This window comes from Lissotriton helveticus, chromosome 5_1 (assembly GCF_964261635.1).
Source record: "Lissotriton helveticus chromosome 5_1, aLisHel1.1, whole genome shotgun sequence".
Classification (NCBI taxonomy): Eukaryota; Metazoa; Chordata; class Amphibia; order Caudata; family Salamandridae; genus Lissotriton; species Lissotriton helveticus.
Genome location: NC_136065.1, coordinates 34,919,124 through 34,943,797, shown reverse-complemented (window position 1 = coordinate 34,943,797; position 24,674 = coordinate 34,919,124).

Here is a 24,674-nt window from a genome sequence, read left to right as displayed (position 1 = left end):
CAGCACAGATCGGCAGTGCCGCATGTGCGTGTCTGCCGTGCTGCTGTGAAGGGAACTAGGCTTCAGTGGCAGGCAGCGGCTGCCTGCAGACCCAAGAAGGATGATGAGACAGATCAGCCCTGCATATTAGATCAGCACAGATCAGGCTTCAGTGCCAGGCAGCGACTGCTTGTAGACCCAAGAAGGATGAAGACACAGAGCAGCCCTGCATATTAGATCAGCACAGATCGGCAGTGCCGCATGTGCGTGTCTGCCGTGCTGCTGTGAAGGGGACTAGGCTTCAGTGCCAGGCAGCGGCTGCTTGCAGACCCAAGAAGGATGAAGACACAGAGCAGGCCTGCAGATTAGATCAGCACAGATCGGCAGTGCGGCGTGTGCGTGTCTGCCGTGCTGCTGTGAAGGGAACTAGGCTTCAGTGGCAGGCAGCGGCTGCCTGCAGACCCAAGAACGATGATGAGACAGATCAGCCCTGCATATTAGATCAGCACAGATCAGGCTTCAGTGCCAGGCAGCGACTGCTTGCAGACCCAAGAAGGATGAAGACACAGAGCAGCCCTGCAGATTCCATCAACACAATTTAGAGAATCACATGCATTAGATCTGGAGTGTGCCGCGTGCGTGCTGCTGCTGTGAAGGGAACTAGGCTTCAGTGCCAGGCAGCGGCTGGTTACAGACCCAAGAAGGATGAAGACACAGAGCAGCCCTTCAGATTAGATCAGCACAGATCGGCAGTGCCGCGTGTGTGTGTGTCTGCCGTGAAGGGAACTAGGCTTCAGTGGCAGGCAGCGGCTGCCTGCAGACCCAAGAAGGATGATGAGACAGAGCAGCCCTGCAGATTAGATCAGCGCAGGCAGCAATTTAGAGAATGGCATGCATCAGATGTGGAGTGTGCCACGTGCGTGCTGCTGCTGTGAAGGGAACAAGGCTTCAGTGCCAGGCAGCGGGCAGCCAGGCAGCTGGCACCACCAGTACTACCACCACCAGTACTACCAGTACCACCACCACCACCAGTACTACCACTACCAGTACCACCACCACCACCAGTACTACCAGTACTACAGCCACCAGTACTACCACTACCACCACCACCAGTACTACCAGTACCACGACCACGAGTACTACCACTACCAGTACTACCACTACTACCACTACCAGTACCACTACCACCACCAGTACTACCACTACCAGTACCACTACCACCACTAGTACTACCACCACTAGCACTACCACCACCAGTACTACCACTACCAGTACCACCACCACCAGTACTACCGTTACCAGTACCACCACCACCTGTACCACGACTACCAGTACTACCACCACCAGTACTACCACCACCAGTACTACCACTACCAGTACCACCACCTCCAGTACTACCACTACTACCACTACCAGTACCACCACCACTAGTACTACCAGTACTACCAACACCAGTACTACCACTACCAGTACCCCACCACCAGTACTACCACTACCAGTACCACCACCACCACCAGTACTACCAGTACTACCACCACCAGTACTACCACTACTTCCACCTCCAGTACTACCACTACTAGGGCCACCAGTACTACCACTACTACAGCCACCAGTACTACCACTACCACCACCACCAGTACTACCACCACCACCAGTACTACCAGTACCACCACCACCAGTACTACCACTACCAGTACTACCACTACCAGTACTACCAGTACCACTACCACCACCACCAGTACCACCACCACCAGTACTACCACCACCAGTACTACCACTACCAGTACCACCACCACCACCAGTACTACCAGTACTACAGCCACCAGTACTACCACTACCACCACCACCAGTACTACCAGTACCACAACCACGAGTACTACCACTACCAGTACTACCACTACCAGTACTACCACTACCAGTACCACTACCACCACCAGTACTACCACCACCAGTACCACCACCACCAGTACTACCACTACCAGTAATACGGCCAGCAGTACCACCACCACTAGCACTACCACCACCAGTACTACCACTACCAGTACCACCACCTCCAGTACTACCACTACTACCACTACCAGTACCACCACCACAAGTACTACCAGTACCACCACCACCAGTACTACCACTACCAGTACTACCACCACCAGTACTACCACTACCAGTACCACCACCACCACCAGTCCTACCAGTACTACCAACATCAGTACTACCAGTTCTACCAACACCAGTACTTCCACTACCAGTACCACCACCACCAGAACTACCACTACCAGTACCACCACCACCACCAGTACTACCAGTACTACCACCATCAGTACAACCAGTACTACCACCACCAGTACTACCACTACTACCACCTCCAGTACTACCACTACTATGGCCACCAGTACTACCACTACTACAGCCACCAGTACTACCACAACCACCACCACCAGTACTACCACCACCACCAGTACTACCAGTACCACCACTACCAGTACTACCACTACCAGTACTACCACTACCAGTACTACCAGTACCACTACCACCACCACCAGTACCACCACCACCAGTACTACCACCACCAGTACTACCAGTACCACCACCACCACCAGTACTACCACTACCAGTACCACCACCACCAGTACTACCACTACCAGTACCACCACCAGTACCACCACTACCAGTACTACCACCACCAGTACTACCACCACCAATACTACCACTACCAGTACCACCACCTACAGTACTACCACTACTACCACTACCAGTACCACCACCACCAGTACTACCAGTAACACCACCACCAGTACTACCACTACCAGTACCACCACCACCAGTACTACCACTACCAGTACCACCACCACCAGTACTACCACTACCAGGACCACCATCACCACCAGTACTACCAGTACTACCACCATCAGTACTACCAGTACTACCACCACCAGTACTACCACTACTACAACCTCCAGTACTACCACTACTATGGCCACCAGTACTACCACTACTACAGCCACCATTACTACCACTACCACCACCACCAGTACTACCACCACCACCAGTACTACCAGTACCACCACCACCAGTACTACCACTACCAGCACTACCACTACCAGTACTACCAGTACCACTACCACCACCACCAGTACCACCACCACCAGTACTACCACCACCAGTACTACCAGTACCACCACCACCACCACCAGTACTACCACTACCAGTACCACCAACACCAGTACTACCACTACCAGTACTACCACCACCAGTACTACCGCTACCAGTACCACCACCACCACCAGTCCTACCAGTACTACCAACATCAGTACTACCAGTTCTACCAACACCAGTACTTCCACTACCAGTACCACCACCACCAGAACTACCACTACCAGTACCACCACCACCACCAGTACTACCAGTACTACCACCATCAGTACAACCAGTACTACCACCACCAGTACTACCACTACTACCACCTCCAGTACTACCACTACTATGGCCACCAGTACTACCACTACTACAGCCACCAGTACTACCACAACCACCACCACCAGTACTACCACCACCACCAGTACTACCAGTACCACCACTACCAGTACTACCACTACCAGTACTACCACTACCAGTACTACCAGTACCACTACCACCACCACCAGTACCACCACCACCAGTACTACCACCACCAGTACTACCAGTACCACCACCACCACCAGTACTACCACTACCAGTACCACCACCACCAGTACTACCACTACCAGTACCACCACCAGTACCACCACTACCAGTACTACCACCACCAGTACTACCACCACCAATACTACCACTACCAGTACCACCACCTACAGTACTACCACTACTACCACTACCAGTACCACCACCACCAGTACTACCAGTAACACCACCACCAGTACTACCACTACCAGTACCACCACCACCAGTACTACCACTACCAGTACCACCACCACCAGTACTACCACTACCAGGACCACCATCACCACCAGTACTACCAGTACTACCACCATCAGTACTACCAGTACTACCACCACCAGTACTACCACTACTACAACCTCCAGTACTACCACTACTATGGCCACCAGTACTACCACTACTACAGCCACCATTACTACCACTACCACCACCACCAGTACTACCAGTACCACCACCACCAGTACTACCACTACCAGCACTACCACTACCAGTACTACCAGTACCACTACCACCACCACCAGTACCACCACCACCAGTACTACCACCACCAGTACTACCAGTACCACCACCACCACCACCAGTACTACCACTACCAGTACCACCAACACCAGTACTACCACTACCAGTACCACCACCAGTACCACCACTACCAGTACTACCACCACCAGTACTACCACCACCAGTACTACCACTACCAGTACCACCACCTACAGTACTACCACTACTACCACTACCAGTACCACCACCACCAGTACTACCAGCAACACCACCACCAGTACTACCACTACCAGTACCACCACCACCAGTACTACCAGTACCACCACCACCAGTACTACCACTACCAGTACCACCACCACCACCAGTACTACCAGTACTACATCCACCAGTACTACCACTACCACCACCACCAGTACTACCAGTACCACGACCACCAGTACTACCACTACCAGTACTACCAGTACCACTACCACCACCACCAGTACCACCACCACCAGTACTACCACCACCAATACTACCAGTACCACCACCATCACCAGTACTACCACTACCAGTACCACCACCCCCACCAGTACTACCAGTACTACAGCCACCAGTACCATCGCTACCACCACCACCAGTACTACCAGTACCACGACCACCAGTACTACCACTACCAGTACCACTACCACCACCAGTACTACCACCATCAGTACCACCACCACCAGTACTACCACTACCAGTACTGCGGGCAGCAGTACCACCACCACTAGCACTACCACTACCGGTACCACCACCAGTACTACCACTACCAGTACCACCACCACCAGTACTACCACTACCAGTACCACCACCAGTACCACCACTACCAGTACTACCACCACCAGTACTACCACCACCAGTACTACCACTACCAGTACCACCACCTCCAGTACTACCAGTACTACCACCATCAGTACCACCACCACCAGTACTACCAGTAACACCACCACCAGTATTACCACTACCAGTACCACCACCAACAGTACTACCACTACCAGTACCACCACCACCAGTACTACCAGTACTACCACCATCAGTACTACCAGTACTACAACCAGCAGTACTACCACTACTACAGCCACGAGTACTACCACTACTACAGCCACCACTACTACCACTACCACCACCACCACCAGTACTACAAGTACCACCACCACCAGCACCACCACTACCAGTACTACCACTACCAGTACTACCAGTACCACTACCACCACCACCAGTACCACCATCACCAGTACTACCACCACCAGTACTACCAGTACCACCACCACCACCAGTACTACCACTACCAGTATCACCACCACCACCAGTACTACCAGTACTACAGGCACCAGTACTACCACTACCACCACCACCACCAGTATTACCACTACCAGTACCACCACCACCAGTACTACCACTACCAGTAATACGGCCAGCAGTACCACCACCACTAGCACTACCACCACCAGTACTACCACTACCAGTACCACCACCTCCAGTACTACCACTACTACCACTACCAGTACCACCACCACTAGTACTACCAGTACCACCACCACCAGTACTAGTACTACCACCACCAGTACTACCACTACCAGTACCACCACCACCACCAGTCCTACCAGTACTACCAACATCAGTACTACCAGTTCTACCAACACCAGTACTTCCACTACCAGTACCACCACCACCAGTACTACCATTACCAGTACCACCACCACCACCAGTACTACCAGTACTACCACCATCAGTACTACCAGTACTACCACCACCAGTACTACCACTACTACCACCTCCAGTACTACCACTACTACGGCCACCAGTACTACCACTACTACAGCCACCAGTACTACCACTACCACCACCACCAGTACTACCACCACCACCAGTACTACCAGTACCACCACTACCAGTACTACCACTACCAGTACTACCACTACCAGTACTACCAGTACCACTACCACCACCACCAGTACCAACACCACCAGTACTACCACCACCATTACTACCAGCAACACCACCACCAGTACTACCACTACCAGTACCACCCCCACCAGTACTACCAGTACCACCACCACCAGTACTACCATTACCAGTACCACCACCACCTGTACCACGACTACCAGTACTACCACCACCAGTACTACCACCACCAGTACTACCACTACCAGTACCACCACCTCCAGTACTACTACTACTACCACTACCAGTACCACCACCACTAGTACTACCAGTACTACCAACACCAGTACTACCACTACCAGTACCCCCACCACCAGTACTACCACTACCAGTACCACCACCACCACCAGTACTACCAGTACTACCACCACCAGTACTACCACTACTACCACCTCCAGTACTACCACTACTAGGGCCACCAGTACTACCACTACTACAGCCACCAGTACTACCACTACCACCACCACCAGTACTACCACCACCACCAGTACTACCAGTACCACCACCACCAGTACTACCACTACCAGTACTACCACTACCAGTACTACCAGTACCACTACCACCACCACCAGTACCACCACCACCAGTACTACCACCACCAGTACTACCAGTACCACCACCACCACCAGTACTACCACTACCAGTACCACCACCACCACCAGTACTACCAGTACTACAGCCACCAGTACTACCACTACCACCACCACCAGTACTACCAGTACCACGACCACGAGTACTACCACTACCAGTACTACCACTACCAGTACTACCACTACCAGTACCACTACCACCACCAGTACTACCACCACCAGTACCACCACCACCAGTACTACCACTACCAGTAATACGGCCAGCAGTACCACCACCACTAGCACTACCACCACCAGTACTACCACTACCAGTACCACCACCTCCAGTACTACCACTACTACCACTACCAGTACCACCACCACTAGTACTACCAGTACCACCACCACCAGTACTACCACTACCAGTACTACCACCACCAGTACTACCACTACCAGTACCACCACCACCACCAGTCCTACCAGTACTACCAACATCAGTACACCAGTTCTACCAACACCAGTACTTCCACTACCAATACCACCACCACCAGTACTACCACTACCAGTACCACCACCACCACCAGTACTACCACTACCAGTACCACCACCACCACCAGTACTACCAGTACTACCACCATCAGTACTACCAGTACTACCACCACCAGTACTACCACTACTACCACCTCCAGTACTACCACTACTACGGCCACCAGTACTACCACTATTTCAGCCACCAGTACTACCACTACCACCACCACCAGTACTACCACCACCACCAGTACTACCAGTACCACCACTACCAGTACTACCACTACCAGTACTACCACTACCAGTACTACCAGTACCACTACCACCACCACCAGTACCACCACCACCAGTACTACCACCACCAGTACTACCAGTACCACCACCACCACCAGTACTACCACTACCAGTACCACCACCACCAGTACTACCACTACCAGTACCACCACCAGTACCACCATTACCAGTACTACCACCACCAGTACTACCACCACCAATACTACCACTACCAGTACCACCACCTACAGTACTACCACTACTACCACTACCAGTACCACCACCACCAGTACTACCAGTAACACCACCACCAGTACTACCACTACCAGTACCACCACCACCAGTACTACCACTACCAGTACCACCACCACCAGTACTACCACTACCAGTACCACCATCACCACCAGTACTACCAGTACTACCACCATCAGTACTACCAGTACTACCACCACCAGTACTACCACTACTACCACCTCCAGTACTACCACTACTACGGCCACCAGTACTACCACTACTACAGCCACCATTACTACCACTACCACCACCACCAGTACTACCAGTACCACCACCACCAGTACTACCACTACCAGTACTACCACTACCAGTACTACCAGTACCACTACCACCACCACCACTACCACCACCACCAGTACTACCACCACCAGTACTACCAGTACCACCACCACCACCAGTACTACCAGTACCACCAACACCAGTACTACCTCTACCAGTACCACCACCAGTACCACCACTACCAGTACTACCACCACCAGTACTACCACCACCAGTACTACCACTACCAGTACCACCACCTACAGTACTGCCACTACTACCACTACCAGTACCACCACCACCAGTACTACCAGCAACACCACCACCAGTACTACCACTACCAGTACCACCACCACCAGTACTACCAGTACCACCACCACCAGTACTTCCACTACCAGTACCACCACCACCACCAGTACTACTAGTACTACAGCCACCAGTACTACCACTACCACCACCACCAGTACTACCAGTACCACGACCACCAGTACTCCCACTACCTGTACTACCAGTACCACTACCACCACCACCAGTACCACCACCACCAGTACTACCACCACCATTACTACCAGTACCACCACCATCACCAGTACTACCACTACCAGTACCACCACCCCCACCAGTACTACCAGTACTACAGCCACCAGTACCACCACTACCACCACCACCAGTACTACCAGTACCACGACCACCAGTACTACCACTACCAGTACTACCACTACCAGTACCACTACCACCACCAGTACTACCACCATCAGTACCACCACCACCAGTACTACCACTACCAGTACTGCGGGCAGCAGTACCACCACCACTAGCACTACCACTACCGGTACCACCACCAGTACTACCACTACCAGTACCACCACCACCAGTACTACCACTACCAGTACCACCACCAGTACCACCACTACCAGTACTACCACCACCAGTACTACCACCACCAGTACTACCACTACCAGTACCACCACCTCCAGTACTACCACTACTTCCACTACCAGTACCACCACCACCAGTACTACCAGTAACACCACCACCAGTATTACCACTACCAGTACCACCACCAACAGTACTACCACTACCAGTACCACCACCACCAGTACTACCAGTACTACCACCATCAGTACTACCAGTACTACAACCAGCAGTACTACCACTACTACAGCCACCAGTACTACCACTACTACAGCCACCACTACTACCACTACCACCACCACCACCACCACTACTACAAGTACCACCACCACCAGCACCACCACTACCAGTACTACCACTACCAGTACTACCAGTACCACTACCACCACCACCAGTACCACCATCACCAGTACTACCACCACCAGTACTACCAGTACCACCACCACCACCAGTACTACCACTACCAGTACCACCACCACCACCAGTACTACCAGTACTACAGGCACCAGTACTACCACTACCACCACCACCACCAGTATTACCACTACCAGTACCACCACCACCAGTACTACCACTACCAGTAATACGGCCAGCAGTACCACCACCACTAGCACTACCACCACCAGTACTACCACTACCAGTACCACCACCTCCAGTACTACCACTACTACCACTACCAGTACCACCACCACTAGTACTACCAGTACCACCACCACCAGTACTACCACTACCAGTACTACCACCACCAGTACTACCACTACCAGTACCACCACCACCTGCAGTCCTACCAGTACTACCAACATCAGTACTACCAGTTCTACCAACACCAGTACTTCCACTACCAGTACCACCACCACCAGTACTACCACTACCAGTACCACCACCACCACCAGTACTACCAGTGCTACCACCATCAGTACTACCAGTACTACTGATAGAGCGCGCGAGGCCACCCGACCAATAATTTCGCCGTTTCCGGCTTCGGGCCCATATACTTTCAATTCACCATATACATTGATCAGGTGACTTCACGGGCTCTACCAATTTGTGTGTTATTCCCTAATTGTTATTCCTCAGTGTACCCGACTTACCATTCACCAACACGGGTACCTAATGACCACAATGAATCAGGGAGCTAGCTGTAAAGAAAAGGCAGCAAAATATACCAACCCAAATGACATTCAAATACTTTGTAAAATGACCACGGACAACTGGAAGGTTTAAAATCTTTATCTAAAGTTCGTTTTCTTCTATCTTAAGATTTACAAGAATAAGGCAATCAATAACCAAGATAATGAAAAGTACATAACTATAGAGAAATAAAGTCAGGGTAACCATTGAAATACTGATATGAGATGCAACGGGATTATGCTATGCAATTCAGAAATGTTTAAGCATGGAACAGTCTATGCACGTGTGACTATGAGAGGGCCTATGGAGAGAAAACACGCTATTTAAGGCAAAAGTTCTTTGGACAGTCTAAGCAAGGAGGTTCTAGACCATATCAGAAAATGACAAACTGCAATGCAAAATATAATTTCTAACAGGTAGGGTAACATGGGAACACGTTATGAGAAAAATGCAATTGACTTTATGTTTCAATGGTTGCGGAAAGCATGGAAAATATCATATGCCAAAGTATTGTCTTTATTAAAGCAAAAGACAGAAAAATAGAAAGGTGCAAGATTTCAGAGATTTTCACAGTAATATTTACCTAGATTGGTGTGGAAACCAAACCCTGGCCACGGGTCAGTTAAGAACGGGAAACCCTCGAGGAAGGATACCCCTCAATGGACAGCAGGTGCAGAATGGACACCCAGGACAGGACAGGAACCCTTCGGATTTTGGAAATCAGGACAGGAAACCCTCAGGACAGGAATCAGGACAGGACCCTCAGGACAGGACCGGAACCCACAGTTCGGAAGCAACGCCTGCGCTCCACCCTCTCTGCAGCTATCGATCAGGACCCCGATTGGATCAGTGAACTCCCAGCAAAGTGCTCCGCCAGCACTTTAAGGTTCAGTAAAACCTTAGTCTATGGTCAAATTCGGACAGAGTGCTCCGCAGTACTCTGTATCTTCAGTCACCTATTGAGTGCGATGGGTCAGTGACAGGTCAGCTAAACCAGACAAGTCGGACGACTTCCCTAGGTGAACCCAGGGTAGTTATACCTTTTGGGACAGTGTACCACCCCCCAAATGTTGCAAAGTGTCAGAATCCCTCAATTTGGATTGGTCCTAAGGTAGGATTTGGGTAACACACCAATCATAACAGACTATTTGGATGCTGCATTAGCATATTTGGGTACCGCCTAGCGAGATTGGGGTTCTCATGAGAACATTCAGAGAAATACAATGGTAATATTAACATTGTTTCGGACTAGGAACACGTGATTCCGTCCGGCTGAGTTCGTAGGTCAGCTTCTCAGGAGCATCTTGCCCATCACTGCCAGCTGGCGGTGTTCCATCAGCCAAGGTTGTCAGAGTCCCTGAAAGGCGCGCAGGCGCAGAAGGGACCTTCAAGATGGCTTTCGGTTTGGTCAGACCCCCATTCCCCGCGGTACATGAAAAGTAAGCGAGAACAAATTAATACATAAAAATAACGGTATGAAAACACATCATTGGTTTTGGTACTTTCAACTTATCACTATAAAATATACTTATGCAGTCTAAATGTTAGCTACATAGATACGAGGACGAGAGCAGTGGCACGAGCAGTACCACGTTACTGGCAAGCTATGTATTACGCATGCGCATAAATTTCCCTCCAAACCTGCAGACACGTCAGGACACGTGATTGTGACTGACGCATGCGCAGTAACTAAATACAAGCGGCGGCCATATTTTTAGGAACTCCGATTAATACATTAGAAACACATAGGCAAGCTTCTTAAACTTTGTTCAAACCCTAAAATAAACGTTAGTAAGACGTACATTTATTACCTTGTTACACATAAACGAGGTTCATGACTGAAGCAAAGCTTTGCTTCATCAATCCCCTCTTTGATGATATTTACTATCATCACAAATCAATGGAACCAGATGCCAACTTTCTTTCACACCTTGTACATTTCTATCTCTTCCAACAATCGATCCAGCTTTTCCCTTTCCGTTTTGGTAGGGTGAGAATTCTTCACCCTTTTGTATATCTGATTATTCATTTCTTCTAATTCGAGCTCATCCACACTTCGTTTCACTCCTCTTGCATTCACTTGATGCTTTCTGGTGTGCTTGCGACATTTGCAACAGACAAAGATGAAGAATAGGATAAGACCTATAATTCCAATTGGCATCAGTACCTTGAACAATAAGCTTTTACCTAAGCCAGCAAGCCAATGACCTACATTTGAGAGACCATCTACCAGTCTCTTCCAGGCACTATCAACCTCGAGTGGTTTGAGTTCCTTTTCCAAATTAGTAATGTTTTTCACATATCTTTTAAGCTGCACACTTTTGTCCGGAATATAAGTGCAACAATGTTGCGCCTTCAACATCCGGCAGACTCCGCCCTCTTTCGCTAATAAGGTGTCAAGAGCAAGTCTGTTCTGCAAAACCATTGATCTAATCGCAACCATTTCGGTATTGACCAGCAGAAATCCATGAGCGGTGTCAGTAGACAACACATCCACTATAGTAGACAATTTGCAAATTCTGTGAGTGTTCAGAACCACTCCCACTCCAGGTATCAGTGCACTGAAAATACTACCCATTATTTCACCTACACTTTCTCTTTTACTACGCGCTAAGCCATTAGTATTTTCACTGCTTCCAGCAACTCCATTCACATGGTATATTTTCGGGAAGACAATGCCAAAATAGCAGCTTCCATACCAGTGATCCGGCAATTTGAAATAAGCCTTGTCCCCACAAATATAATAAATTCCAGGAAACACAGGCTCTGACCCATTTTTGAAACCCCATCCTCCAATTACCTTGTAATTATGTTCGCATTCACTGGAACCAATGAAAATGTTATTATAGTAGCTAGTCTTCTCGCGGTGAAGACATAGCTTTCCTTTCCTTTCAAAATCCAGCAACAGAGCAGGTCCCGCCCCACCATTTGAGGTGCCTTCCATGTTCTCTGCCCATCTTGGCCTTTTCTGACTTTCGTCATCTGCCTTTTTCTGTATTTTTATTCTCCGTTTCTCTGCCATGTTCAGGAACATCTTTTCCTGCTCACGCAAAGAACAGGTCAAGTTATCTCTGTGTGCATCACCTATGTCGATATTACCTATAGTCAGAAAGTATTCGCCCATATAGCGAGTAACAGCACTTTTGGTATGTACAGGATTCAAGTTCCCACGTATAGGAAGTTCAGAAAATATCACGTCATTGTTAGAGTAATAGTACTGTAACGGTCCTCTTTTGTAAAATAAACTTGCTAAAATGCTACAGGAGATTCCATAAGTCAGAGGTAAGTGATGGTATGTCACGCCTTCAGCTACAGAGGTAGGTAGCTTCATGCAGACATAGCAATCTTCAATTTCCATAGTCTCTACATAGTGTATCAACAAGTTTGCGAAAACATTTAAATGTGTCCTGTTTTTAACTTCATGATAATGTAGTCTTCCCTCATCTGATGCTTCTACGTCTCGTTTTGTTTGTTTCAGTGCTCTCTCATGTCTCGCTACAGTCTGTGTTGTCAGCTCCTCACTTTCAGTATTTACAATTTCAGTAGGGACAATATTAGTATCTTTGCTCACTGCAAAAGGGATGAAAACTGTTAGTCCTATCCAGATTACTATCAGTACCACTATACTACATATACACACCTTGCAGCACGTTTTGCAACGACTGCAACTAGGTCTACCATTCACGTTTGAATCAGACATTTTGGCTCAGAAGAAGTTTCTCGACCCCTCTTTGTGTCTTTACACAACTAGCTTACTTTGTGCAAATTCACGGTGGCTCGTCTTCTTCCTCGGCAGAGTACTCAGGGACGGGCTCTCCGTCGCTCACGTCAGTTATATCAAGATCTTCAAGTTCTTCCAAAACGAGTGTCCATTCAGGAGACTTGTACTTTTTATTTTGTCTTTTTATTTGATCACTCCTTCTTTTGGAGGTGTTTTCCTCTTGCTCTGCTATGCGTGCACTTCTCCTTGCTTCTGCACGTTTTTCTTCCACCGTTTTTATCCTTAGCCTCAATTTCTTTATGAACCTAGGCTCAAGGTGATTTCTTTTCTTTAGTCTTTTAGTTGGCACTTGGACTTCGTTTTCTTCTCTTGCTCTCTTATTTTCATTAGTTTGTGGCAATTCTGCTTCTTCTTCTTCACTTTCTATCTGACTAGTTCCAGGGCTCTCATCTATTTCTTCTGCATGGTTACTAATCTGGCCTTGTTCAGGGGTAATTTGCGTTTGCTTTTCAAATGTCTCTGTTTCTGTTTCCTGAACACGTTCTTCTAACCCTATCTGATCCTGCTCGAGCACTTCGATCTCTTGATTTTCTTCTGCTCGAACTATTACTCTATGTCTAGTCTGTCCCTTGTCCACATCAGGAGTCAGTGGAGGAGTATCGATCACTTGTTCTGTCCCTGTCTGACCTTCTCCTTCCTCAGTTTTGATGTGAATCTCAAGATCCTGAGGTTCTTCGCCTTTGCCTTGCTTTTCCTGACTAGTCCACTCTCTACCTTCACAAAGTCGCTCTCTTGTTCGGATGGGATCTTCGGTGAGATCAATCAATGGTATCCACTCCTCTGGCCATATGCTCGGTAGCTCGTCTTCAGTTACCGCTGGCTCAACCTTTTGGACCCCTTCAGCAGGCTGGATTCTTGGCAGTTCGTAATCAACTATTCCTGGGCCAACGTCTGCTGATTCTGCAGCTCGACTGGTACTGGGCTGTACGTTGTCAGCTACTTCTGGTCTGGCTCCTGCAGGGCCCTCTGCTGAACGCCCTTCTTCTTCAGGTTCCTCGTCTGGTAATACCTTCTGGGTGTGGCTGGCGTGTATCCAACGTGGAACCCTGGCACACTTTACTGCGGTGGTAGTTACCAGGATCACCTGACGTTTCTCTCCCCACCTTGGCTCCAGGCAGCTCTTCCGAGTATGCTTCTTTATCTTTACCCAGTCCCCCGGGACCAGTTTGTGGAGAGGAGTCGTTGGATTGAGGATGGCGTCTTCTCCGATCTGGCGAGAGATAGAACGCACTTGGTCACCCAATCTCTTGCAGTATTCAAGCACCAAATCATCAGTAATACTCAACAGTTTGCTTCCTGGCACCCATGCTTGTCTCATCACTCTTCCCATAATGATTTCATGGGGACTTAGGCCTGTCTTGCGGTCAGGAATACTTCTGAGTCCCATCAGGACCAGGGGCAAGGCCTTCACCCAGGTCATGCCAGATGCATCACACAGTTTTGCTAGTCTGTTTTTGATAGTTCCATTTATTTGTTCCACTATTCCAGAAGCCTCTGGACGGTATGCACAGTGAAGCTTTTGTGATATTCCAAAGGCCTTACAGCGTTCGGCGATCACCTCATTCTGAAAATGTGAGCCTTGATCTGATTCAAGAGTGACTGGAACCCCGAACCTAGGTATCAGTTCTTTGAGCAAACACTTAGCTACTGTTTTTGCGTCATTTTGGGGAGTAGGGAAAGCTTCCACCCATTTCGAAAATAGGCAGACAATGACAAGGACATATCGCTTCCCCTCACAACGTGGCATGGTGATGAAATCAACCTGCATTCTTACAAAGGGACCCCCTGACCTCCCAATTTTTCCCAGTTCCACCACAGTTTTCTTGCCTGGGTTCATCTTTTGACATGATAGGCACCTCTGGCAGAGGGACTCTGCTACTTTCCTGAACTTTTTGCTGTACCAAGTCTGTTGGAATACTAGAATCATGGCGTCCCTGCCAATGTGTGATCCTTCATGTATCAATCTCGCCATTGTGCCAAGTAGGTGTCTAGGTAACACAGGCATACCAGTCGGGCCCAAAATGACACCATCCACACGTCTTGGTCTACACCCATCTTCCTTCCATTTCTCTCTCTCTTGCCAAGGTGCCGCCTGCTGCCACTCTTTCACTTCATCCCATGTAGGCACTTCTTCAAACACTTGAAGTTGGCAGCTGGTTCCAGGCCCCCCTCGCTTTGGATTTATGATATACCGATCTCTGGCACACCATTGGGCCACTCGATCAGCAAAATCATTTCCCAGTGATACAGTGTCAAGGCCCCTCTTATGAGCAACATATTTTACCACTGCCAGTTCCTTTGGTAACTGGATCGCCTCTAAAAGGTCTTGAACAACTTTTCCATTTCGAATAGGGGTACCTGATGAAGTCAGGAACTCCCTCTGTAGCCACAACTGGCCAAAGTCATGCACAACTCCATAACAGTACTGACTGTCAGTGTACACTGTTATGCGTAGGTTTCTCCCAATTTGGCAAGCTTTTATCATAGCAATCAATTCGGCTACTTGTGCAGACTTTATGTTATATAAATAACCTGCTTCTTCAATTTTGTCTAAGGTGACTACTGCATAGGCAGCACTCAGGCCTCCTAGTCCATGTCTTAGACATGAACCATCCACAAACAATTTCTTGTCATGCACAGGCAAAGGTGTTTCTTTAATGTCTGGGCGTGGCTTGGTGTTGAACTCTGTTAAATCTATGCACTCATGCTCATCTTCCACTCCACCTTCCATATCCATGGGGTCGGGGAGTAAAGTAGCAGGGTTCAGAATACTGTACCTAACAATGTTTACATTTGCAGCACCCACGAGAATCCTCTCGTATTTAGTCAGCCGACTAGGGGTGAGATACTGAGTTTTTGTCCTGGTCAGTAGAATTACCACTCCATGTGGAACATACACAGTTACAGGATGTCCCATGACAATGGACTCACTCTGCTCTAAACTTGCACAGGTAGCAGCTACTGCTTTCAGACATCCTGGCAATCCAGCAGCCACTGGATCCAGGGTGGCAGAGAAATATGCCACAGGCCTTCTGGTGGTACCATGTTCTTGTGTTAAGACTGACAATGCACAATTATCTCGTGTGTCACAGAACAGGGCAAATTCCTTGGTATAGTCTGGCATCCCTAATGCAGGGGCTGTGCACAGACAGTCTCGTAGCTTTGTGAAGGCTGTTAAGCTTTCATCATCCCATTCTACAATTTCTGGTGTTCCTCTCTTGGTCATTTTTATCAATGGCCTAGCTAGGACTGCAAATCCCAGAATCCACTGCCTGCAGTATCCTATCACTCCCAGGAACATTCTGATGTCCTTCTGAGTACGGGGTAACTGCATCTTTTGAATTATTCTCACCCTTTCTGATGTTACTTTCCTGACGCCCTTTTCTATCTGGTGCCCCAGATATTTTACTGATTTTGCACAGAACTGTAATTTTTCAGGGGCCACTTTATGTCCCCTCTCACTCAGGTGATTCAGTAGGGCAATGGTGTCAATCACACAATCCCTATGACTTTTAGACGCCACCAAGAGGTCGTCTATGTATTGCACTAAGACAGAATTTCCAGGTAAGACCAAAGTTTCCAAACATTTTTTCAAGATCTGATTAAAGATAGAGGGACTCTCTGTATACCCTTGAGGGACCCGATTCCAGACATACACATGACTGTCGAAGGCAAATGAGAAGAGAAATTTGCTGTCTGGGTGCAAGGGTATCGAAAAGAATGCATGACATAAATCTATCACAGTGAACCACTCAGCATCCCAGGGAATCTGGTACAGAATCACTGCTGGGTTCGGGACAATAGGGCAGCAAGGAACTACAATTTTGTTTACCTTTCTCAGGTCCTGCACTACTCTGTACTTGCCACTAGGCTTCTTGATGCCCATAATTGGTGAGTTGCATGGGCTACTCATCACTTCCTGTATGATGTTTCCTTCTAGCAATTTCTGTATTTCCAGTGTAACACCTGCTCTCACTTCTGCATTCATTCTGTAGGGCCTGGTGTTAGGATATACTGCATTGTCCTTGATGACTATCTGTATGGGGTCTACATCCTTCATTAATCCTACATCTTTTCCAGTAAAGTCCCACACTTCTGGCTTCACTGCTTCTTGGAGTTCTTTGGGCAAGTCCTGCATGGTCAAATTTCTGAGTCAGGTCTGAGTAACATTAATTTATAAATGCCATCTTCATCTGGGGTCTGAATTTCAACACCTTTTGGTGTGCAAAAGATGGTACAGTTCATTTTGCACAGCAAATCACGACCCAGTAAGTTCACTGGACTGGTGTCACAAACGACAAATCTATGCATTTGTTTAAAGTTTCCAATTGAGATCTCCATGGGCTCGGTAACAGGAGTACTAATCAATTGATTAGATACACCCACTACTTGGATATTCTCTCCCGAGAGGGGTAGGTTTGGAACGTCCACTGTTCTCACAGTAGAACGGGTAGCGCCAGTGTCCAACAGAAAAGTGACATCATTTCCGTCAACCCTTCCTTCAATGTATGGTCCGGACTGGTCTACCGGCAAGGAAGCGCCAAGTACGCACTCCTCGTCCTCCCCTCTCAGGCCCCGTCAGTATTGGTCATCACAAAGGAAGGTATCATTTAGCAGATACTGCGAAGTTGCTGCATTTCTGTTCTCATTGCTTTCCCAGACTTCTATCTCCTCACCCTCTGCTTGCCTCCCCTTGTATACCTGCTTTGGTGCTCGGGGCACCTGAATCGTTTTTACCTGTGGTTGAGTTTTTCTTGGTCTTTCTTTCTGCGTCTGTGGAGTTAAATCAGGTGTTTTGGGGTTATCATCTGGCAAGTAAGGACACTCGTTGCGCCAGTGTCCAATTTCGCCGCACTGGTGACAGGGAAATTTCTTCAGAGCATCTTCCCTGCTAAATTTGGGCCTGGGCTTTCCTCCTCCCCCACCCCCAGGGCCTTTGTTCTCAGCATTTTTAGCCATGTTACTCAATTGTTTTTCCTGCTGTTCTGCGAGCTTTACTTGAGCCCACATGACCTTTTCCTTAAGGGCCTTTTTCTTTTCTGCCATCTCGTCCTCGCAGTACTTTGCGTACCGCAGGACCTCATCCATCTTTTTGGTGTGCCAACAGATTTTATTATCTTTTATCCACTGACAAATTTCGGGTCTTAAACCATTTACAAACCTGTAAATAAAATGCGTCATATCTTTCATCTCGATGTTATCGATACCACTGTATGTTTTGAACACCTGCAACAACCTCTCATAGAAGGAGTGCACTGTCTCGTCTCTTTCCTGTGTGGTTCTATCTATCTTGGTCCAATCAGTTTCCTTTGCGGGCACCTTTTCTTTCAAATGCTGAATTACCTGCTCATATTTTCTCATGACTTCCTTCGATGGCTCCCCTGTTTCTTTATCTCTTGTGTACTCCTCACTAGGCCAGGCTATGGCTATTTTACACTGGGTCCACAGATCTACCGGAACCACAATGTCGAAAAACCCATCCAGGTCTTTCCACAGACATTTTTGCACCTTTACGAACCTTTCCACCTGCCTGTACCAGTCAACTGGCTTCTCTCGTAATTTCGGAAAATCGTTCGTAAAGGACACAATATCCTGTCTGGACCAGGGAACGTGCACATATTTTCCTCCCGGTACTTCGCGCATGGGGCATAACTGCTCAGGTTTGTCTACTTCCCTCAAAGCAAACTCAGGAGTCGCTTGTCGGGAGCGAGCCTCTTCTTTCTTTCGCGCCCACCTGCTTTTCCATCGTTCTACATCTCCCCATTTTTGCAGCACCGCTAATAATTCTTTAATCTGCGACTTTTTCCCTGACACATTCAGGTGCTCTATATCTTTGTCTGAGAAATCTGCTCTGTACGGTTTTTGCAAGGGCTTGGACTTTGAAATATCTACCCCCATACTAGCTGCGGTGTCTGTCAGCTTTTCGTGGAGCACTCTGGTACTTCTGGTAAGGCTCTTACACATAAAAAATAACTCCTCTTCAGAGTAGGTATTTAATCGATCCAATCCCACATTTCCTGCCATTAATTCCTCTATCTCTACCCTCAATCTGTAGAGGTCTAAAGGTTTTGTCTGCGGAGCCTGTTTCTCTAATTCACGACTCCAATTTTCAATTTCTTCCGGAGTTACCAAAGAGACACTCCTAGTACCTGACGCTGACTCCATTTTAATTTCTTTCGTATTAAAAGGATTATGCCTCATCTGCCTCTCTTTTCCTGTCTGTTTATTGGGCAGGTCCAAAAACACAACTTCAGACTCACACTCACTGGACTGATCATCTATGATTATCGGTTCCTGTTTCGGGGGTGCCATGACAGGGGTATTAACTAGAATGTTTGGACTTCCCTGACTATTCCCGTATAACGGGACCACTGGTCCAATAGTTACCAGGATAGTCAAAGCCTCAGGACTGGTGTTTAACTGGGAGATTTTCTGAATTATTTCTGTTCTCTGTTTAGCTAGAGCCTCCTGCTCCTTTTCGACTAGTATCCTTCTTAAGGTAGTGTCATGTAATATCTGTGGGGTCAATTGAGGAGTAAAGCTCGGGGCAGTAGGATGCGTTTCACTTGGTCCCCCACCATAATTTGGTTTCGGGAACAAAGTTCCGGTGCTAAAGGACATGCGCTCTTCCTCATATGGAGGCTGTACAAAGGGCAGTCCTGAACTCACTGGTTTCTCTTCGTTTTCATAAAGAGGTCTGGGGAAAAAAACTTTCGTACGGGAATATTTTTCTTCCTGGCTCACGGGCACTCTGGGATATATATCCCTTACCTCCGCGGGTCCAGGATTCTCAAAATAGGGCAATACCTGGCCACCTCCTCCCATTCCTAGGGATCTGCCCTCCTCTTTAAAGGAGTGGCGTCGGGGACTATCTCCTGCACTGGAAGGTCGGGCTCCCTCATTATAAGGGGGCGGACTTCTTGTACATATGTCATCTATCAACTCATCGTCTGACTCCCCAGGGGCTCCCTAATGTTTACACTTTTCTGTCCTTTTCTCTCCCGCTGCAGGGTTATGACATGCTGGCATCTTGGGAAACAGACCCTCAACAATCATGCTCTGCCTCCACTGTTTCATCTTTTTATCCCTGGACTCCTGTTTCAGCCTGGGGTACCACTTGGTCAGACCTTTGTCCATTCGGGGTTTCTCTCTTTCGAAAGCCTCAATCTCCCATTCCTCTAATGCCTCATACTGCGTTAGTCTCGGTCTGGGATGCAACTCATTCATTCGGGTTCTTAAATTAAATAAGATCCTACCATTGAAAGTACCATTTAATGGAAACGCCAATATTCCGTCATCTTTTGTGTACTTCACCCAATTTTCCAACCACACACAGGTATTGTACCCTCTGTCAAACATCATGAATGAGGCGGGAGTATTGGGTGGTGGGACAAGAACACCTTCTCTAGATTTAATCGGTTTGTCCGTTTTGAAATAATTTTTCACCTTACTTACAAGGGACAATTTTCTCTTAGTTCCGTACATAATATCGTATCTATTCGCTTTCCACTGATCCCTTTCAAACCCTTGGTTTCTTGGATCTGGTCTAGTCTCTGGACAATACGAGTGCCACATATGATTTCTACCCTTAACTTTGTTTACAAATTTTCTCCAATCAGAATGCGCCTTGCTATTCCGTGCGACCAATGGGTGCGCGGCTTCAAATAATTTCGGCCAATGGGTGCGCGGCCCCTTCGTGAGACAGTTCTCACGCTCCGGCGCTCACCCCTCCTTTACAATTCCAGCTCCGCTACCCGCCCGCTGCTTCTACCAATCCCAACGCGGCACAGAGTGACGTCAGATACGCTTCGCGACTGACTCCCTCCCTTCACAAGGTAACGGAAACTTTCTTTCTTTTAAAGTGCTCAGTGCTTGGTTATTTTACAACGAATACACATTCGCCACAGTGCTCAAGTGTCTAGACAGGAACGCTTTGTTTTACTGCAAGTAAACTACTTCCATTTACTTTTCACACGCTGCGAGTAGATCTCTTCCGCCTACCCTTCACTCTAGCATCAGTGAACCTGTTATTCCCCTAAACTCATCCACTTCTTTCCGGGATATATCCGAGTCTAAGGTTTCGCAGCGGACCCCTTTGCTTTCACTCAAGCTCCGATGAACCTGCTACTCTTCCGATGTGACCCTTACTCGTGTGACTCGCTCGTTTCCCCTGGACTGAGTGGTCGCTCCCCAGTGTCCTGCTGTGTCACTGGTATCGTTGCTGCTTTGCTTATTGTGCCATATACTGCTGCCTGCTGTGTGCCTGGTAGACGCTGTTTTAAAACTGCATTTTACATTTGTTTAAATCGCCGCTTTTCCTGTTTGCGCGCATTTCCACTGTGCTCCCCCCTCCGCCTCCATTTGGTCTGATTGTTGTTTTGGTCATCTGTAGCCCGCCCCGCCTCCCAGCTGAGACGCCCTCCCACTGACCATATCAGCGCTCCACCACCGGAAAGCGCCGTGACTCGCTCGTTTCCCCTGGACTGAGTGGTCGCTCCCCAGTGTCCTGCTGTGTCACTGGTATCGTTGCTGCTTTGCTTATTGTGCCATATACTGCTGCCTGCTGTGTGCCTGGTAGACGCTGTTTTAAAACTGCATTTTACATTTGTTTAAATCGCCGCTTTTCCTGTTTGCGCGCATTTCCACTGTGCTCCCCCCTCCGCCTCCATTTGGTCTGATTGTTGTTTTGGTCATCTGTAGCCCGCCCCGCCTCCCAGCTGAGACGCCCTCCCACTGACCATATCAGCGCTCCACCACCGGAAAGCGCCGTGACTCGCTCGTTTCCCCTGGACTGAGTGGTCGCTCCCCAGTGTCCTGCTGTGTCACTGGTATCGTTGCTGCTTTGCTTATTGTGCCATATACTGCTGCCTGCTGTGTGCCTGGTAGACGCTGTTTTAAAACTGCATTTTACATTTGTTTAAATCGCCGCTTTTCCTGTTTGCGCGCATTTCCACTGTGCTCCCCCCTCCGCCTCCATTTGGTCTGATTGTTGTTTTGGTCATCTGTAGCCCGCCCCGCCTCCCAGCTGAGACGCCCTCGCCCCTCCCCTTCCACCATCCATATATGACAGCTGTCCCCGCGCGCAGCGATCACGCGCAGCGACCGCGCCCAATCCGCGCCGAAGGTGCGCCAAAGGTAAGCCCGTCTACGCCCGTCCGCGCCTGGACCGCGCCCAGCGCCAGACCCCCTGGCCCCCGTCCCTCCCAGCCCCCCTGCATTACCTACGATGCCGCAACCCTCCTAGCCCTTAACCCCGGCCGCGCTCCCAACTGCGTCCAAGCCGCCCCTGGACAAACCCATGGACCTTTCTCCTGCTTCTCCTGCAAATTCTGCGGCACCGACAACATCCCCGCTGCGACCACACCACAGATTCCCGACCCCAACCACCTACAATGCATCCTTCTCAACACCCGATCAGTCCACAGGCACGCCATTGACCTATGGAACCTACTAGACACCATTTCTCCGGACGTCGCCTTTCTTACGGAAACATGGATGAACGCTTCCTCCGCACCAGACATCACCATTGCCATCCCTGAAGAATATAAGATCACACGCAAGGACCGCACCAGCCACACAGGAGGAGGAATCACTATCGTCCATAAGAAATCAATCCGCATCTCAACCAGCTCTGACGCCAACCTCGCTAACTCCGAACATCTTCACTTCCAGATCCACATCGACCCCAAGACCACACTCAGAGGCACCCTCCTCTACAGACCACCAGGTCCCCGCGCAAAATTCAGTGAAGACATCACGGACTTCATCACCCCACACGCGCTCCCCTCCAAAGACTACATCCTTCTGGGAGACCTCAACTTTCACCTCGAAAAGATCAGCGACCGCAACACCGCCACCCTCGTGGACAACCTCGCCAACCTCGGACTTAAACAACTAGTCACTTCCCCCACCCACATCGCAGGTCACACACTCGACCCTATCTTCACATCCAGCAACCATGTCTCCTTCAGCCACACTACGGACCTCCTCTGGACTGACCACAGCTGCGTTCACTTCACCTACAACAAACCAAAACCCAGCATCCACCTCCAACCTACACTGCAAAGGAACTGGAACAAAATCACCACGGACCAAATCTCCGCATCGCTCCTTCAACACACCCCAGCCCCCTCTTCCAACGCTAACGAAGCCGCCGCTAACCTCACCCTATGGTTATCCAACACCGCTGACACCTTAGCACCACTGAAAAAACGTCAAAACAAACCTGGCTGCAAGAAGGCCTCATGGTTCAACGATGATCTCAAGAAGTCCAAGAAACTCTGCCGCTCCCTTGAAAAGGCCTGGAAAAAAGACCCAACCACCAGCACCAAGGACGCCTTCAAAAACGCCACCCGCACTCACCACCAACTAATCCGAAAAGCCAAGAAAACAGCATTCAAGGATCGACTCGACAACAACGCTCACAACAGCAAGGAACTTTTCAACATCGTCAAGGAATTTTCCAATCCCTCGGCCAACTCCAACGACATCACCCCCTCTCAAACCCTCTGCGACTCCCTAGCCTCATTTTTCCACAACAAGATTGCAGACATCCACAACAGCTTTGACAACCAACCCGGAAACCAACCCAACCTACCATCTGCAGATCATCTTCCCCCCGTGAACACCCTTAACGACTGGAACCCAATCTCCGCTGAGGACACCATCCGCCTGATGAACTCCATCCACTCAGGATCCCCCACAGACCCATGTCCTCACCACATCTTCAACAAAGCAGACTTCGTCATAGCACCGCACCTCCGAGACGTCATCAACTGCTCCTTCAACTC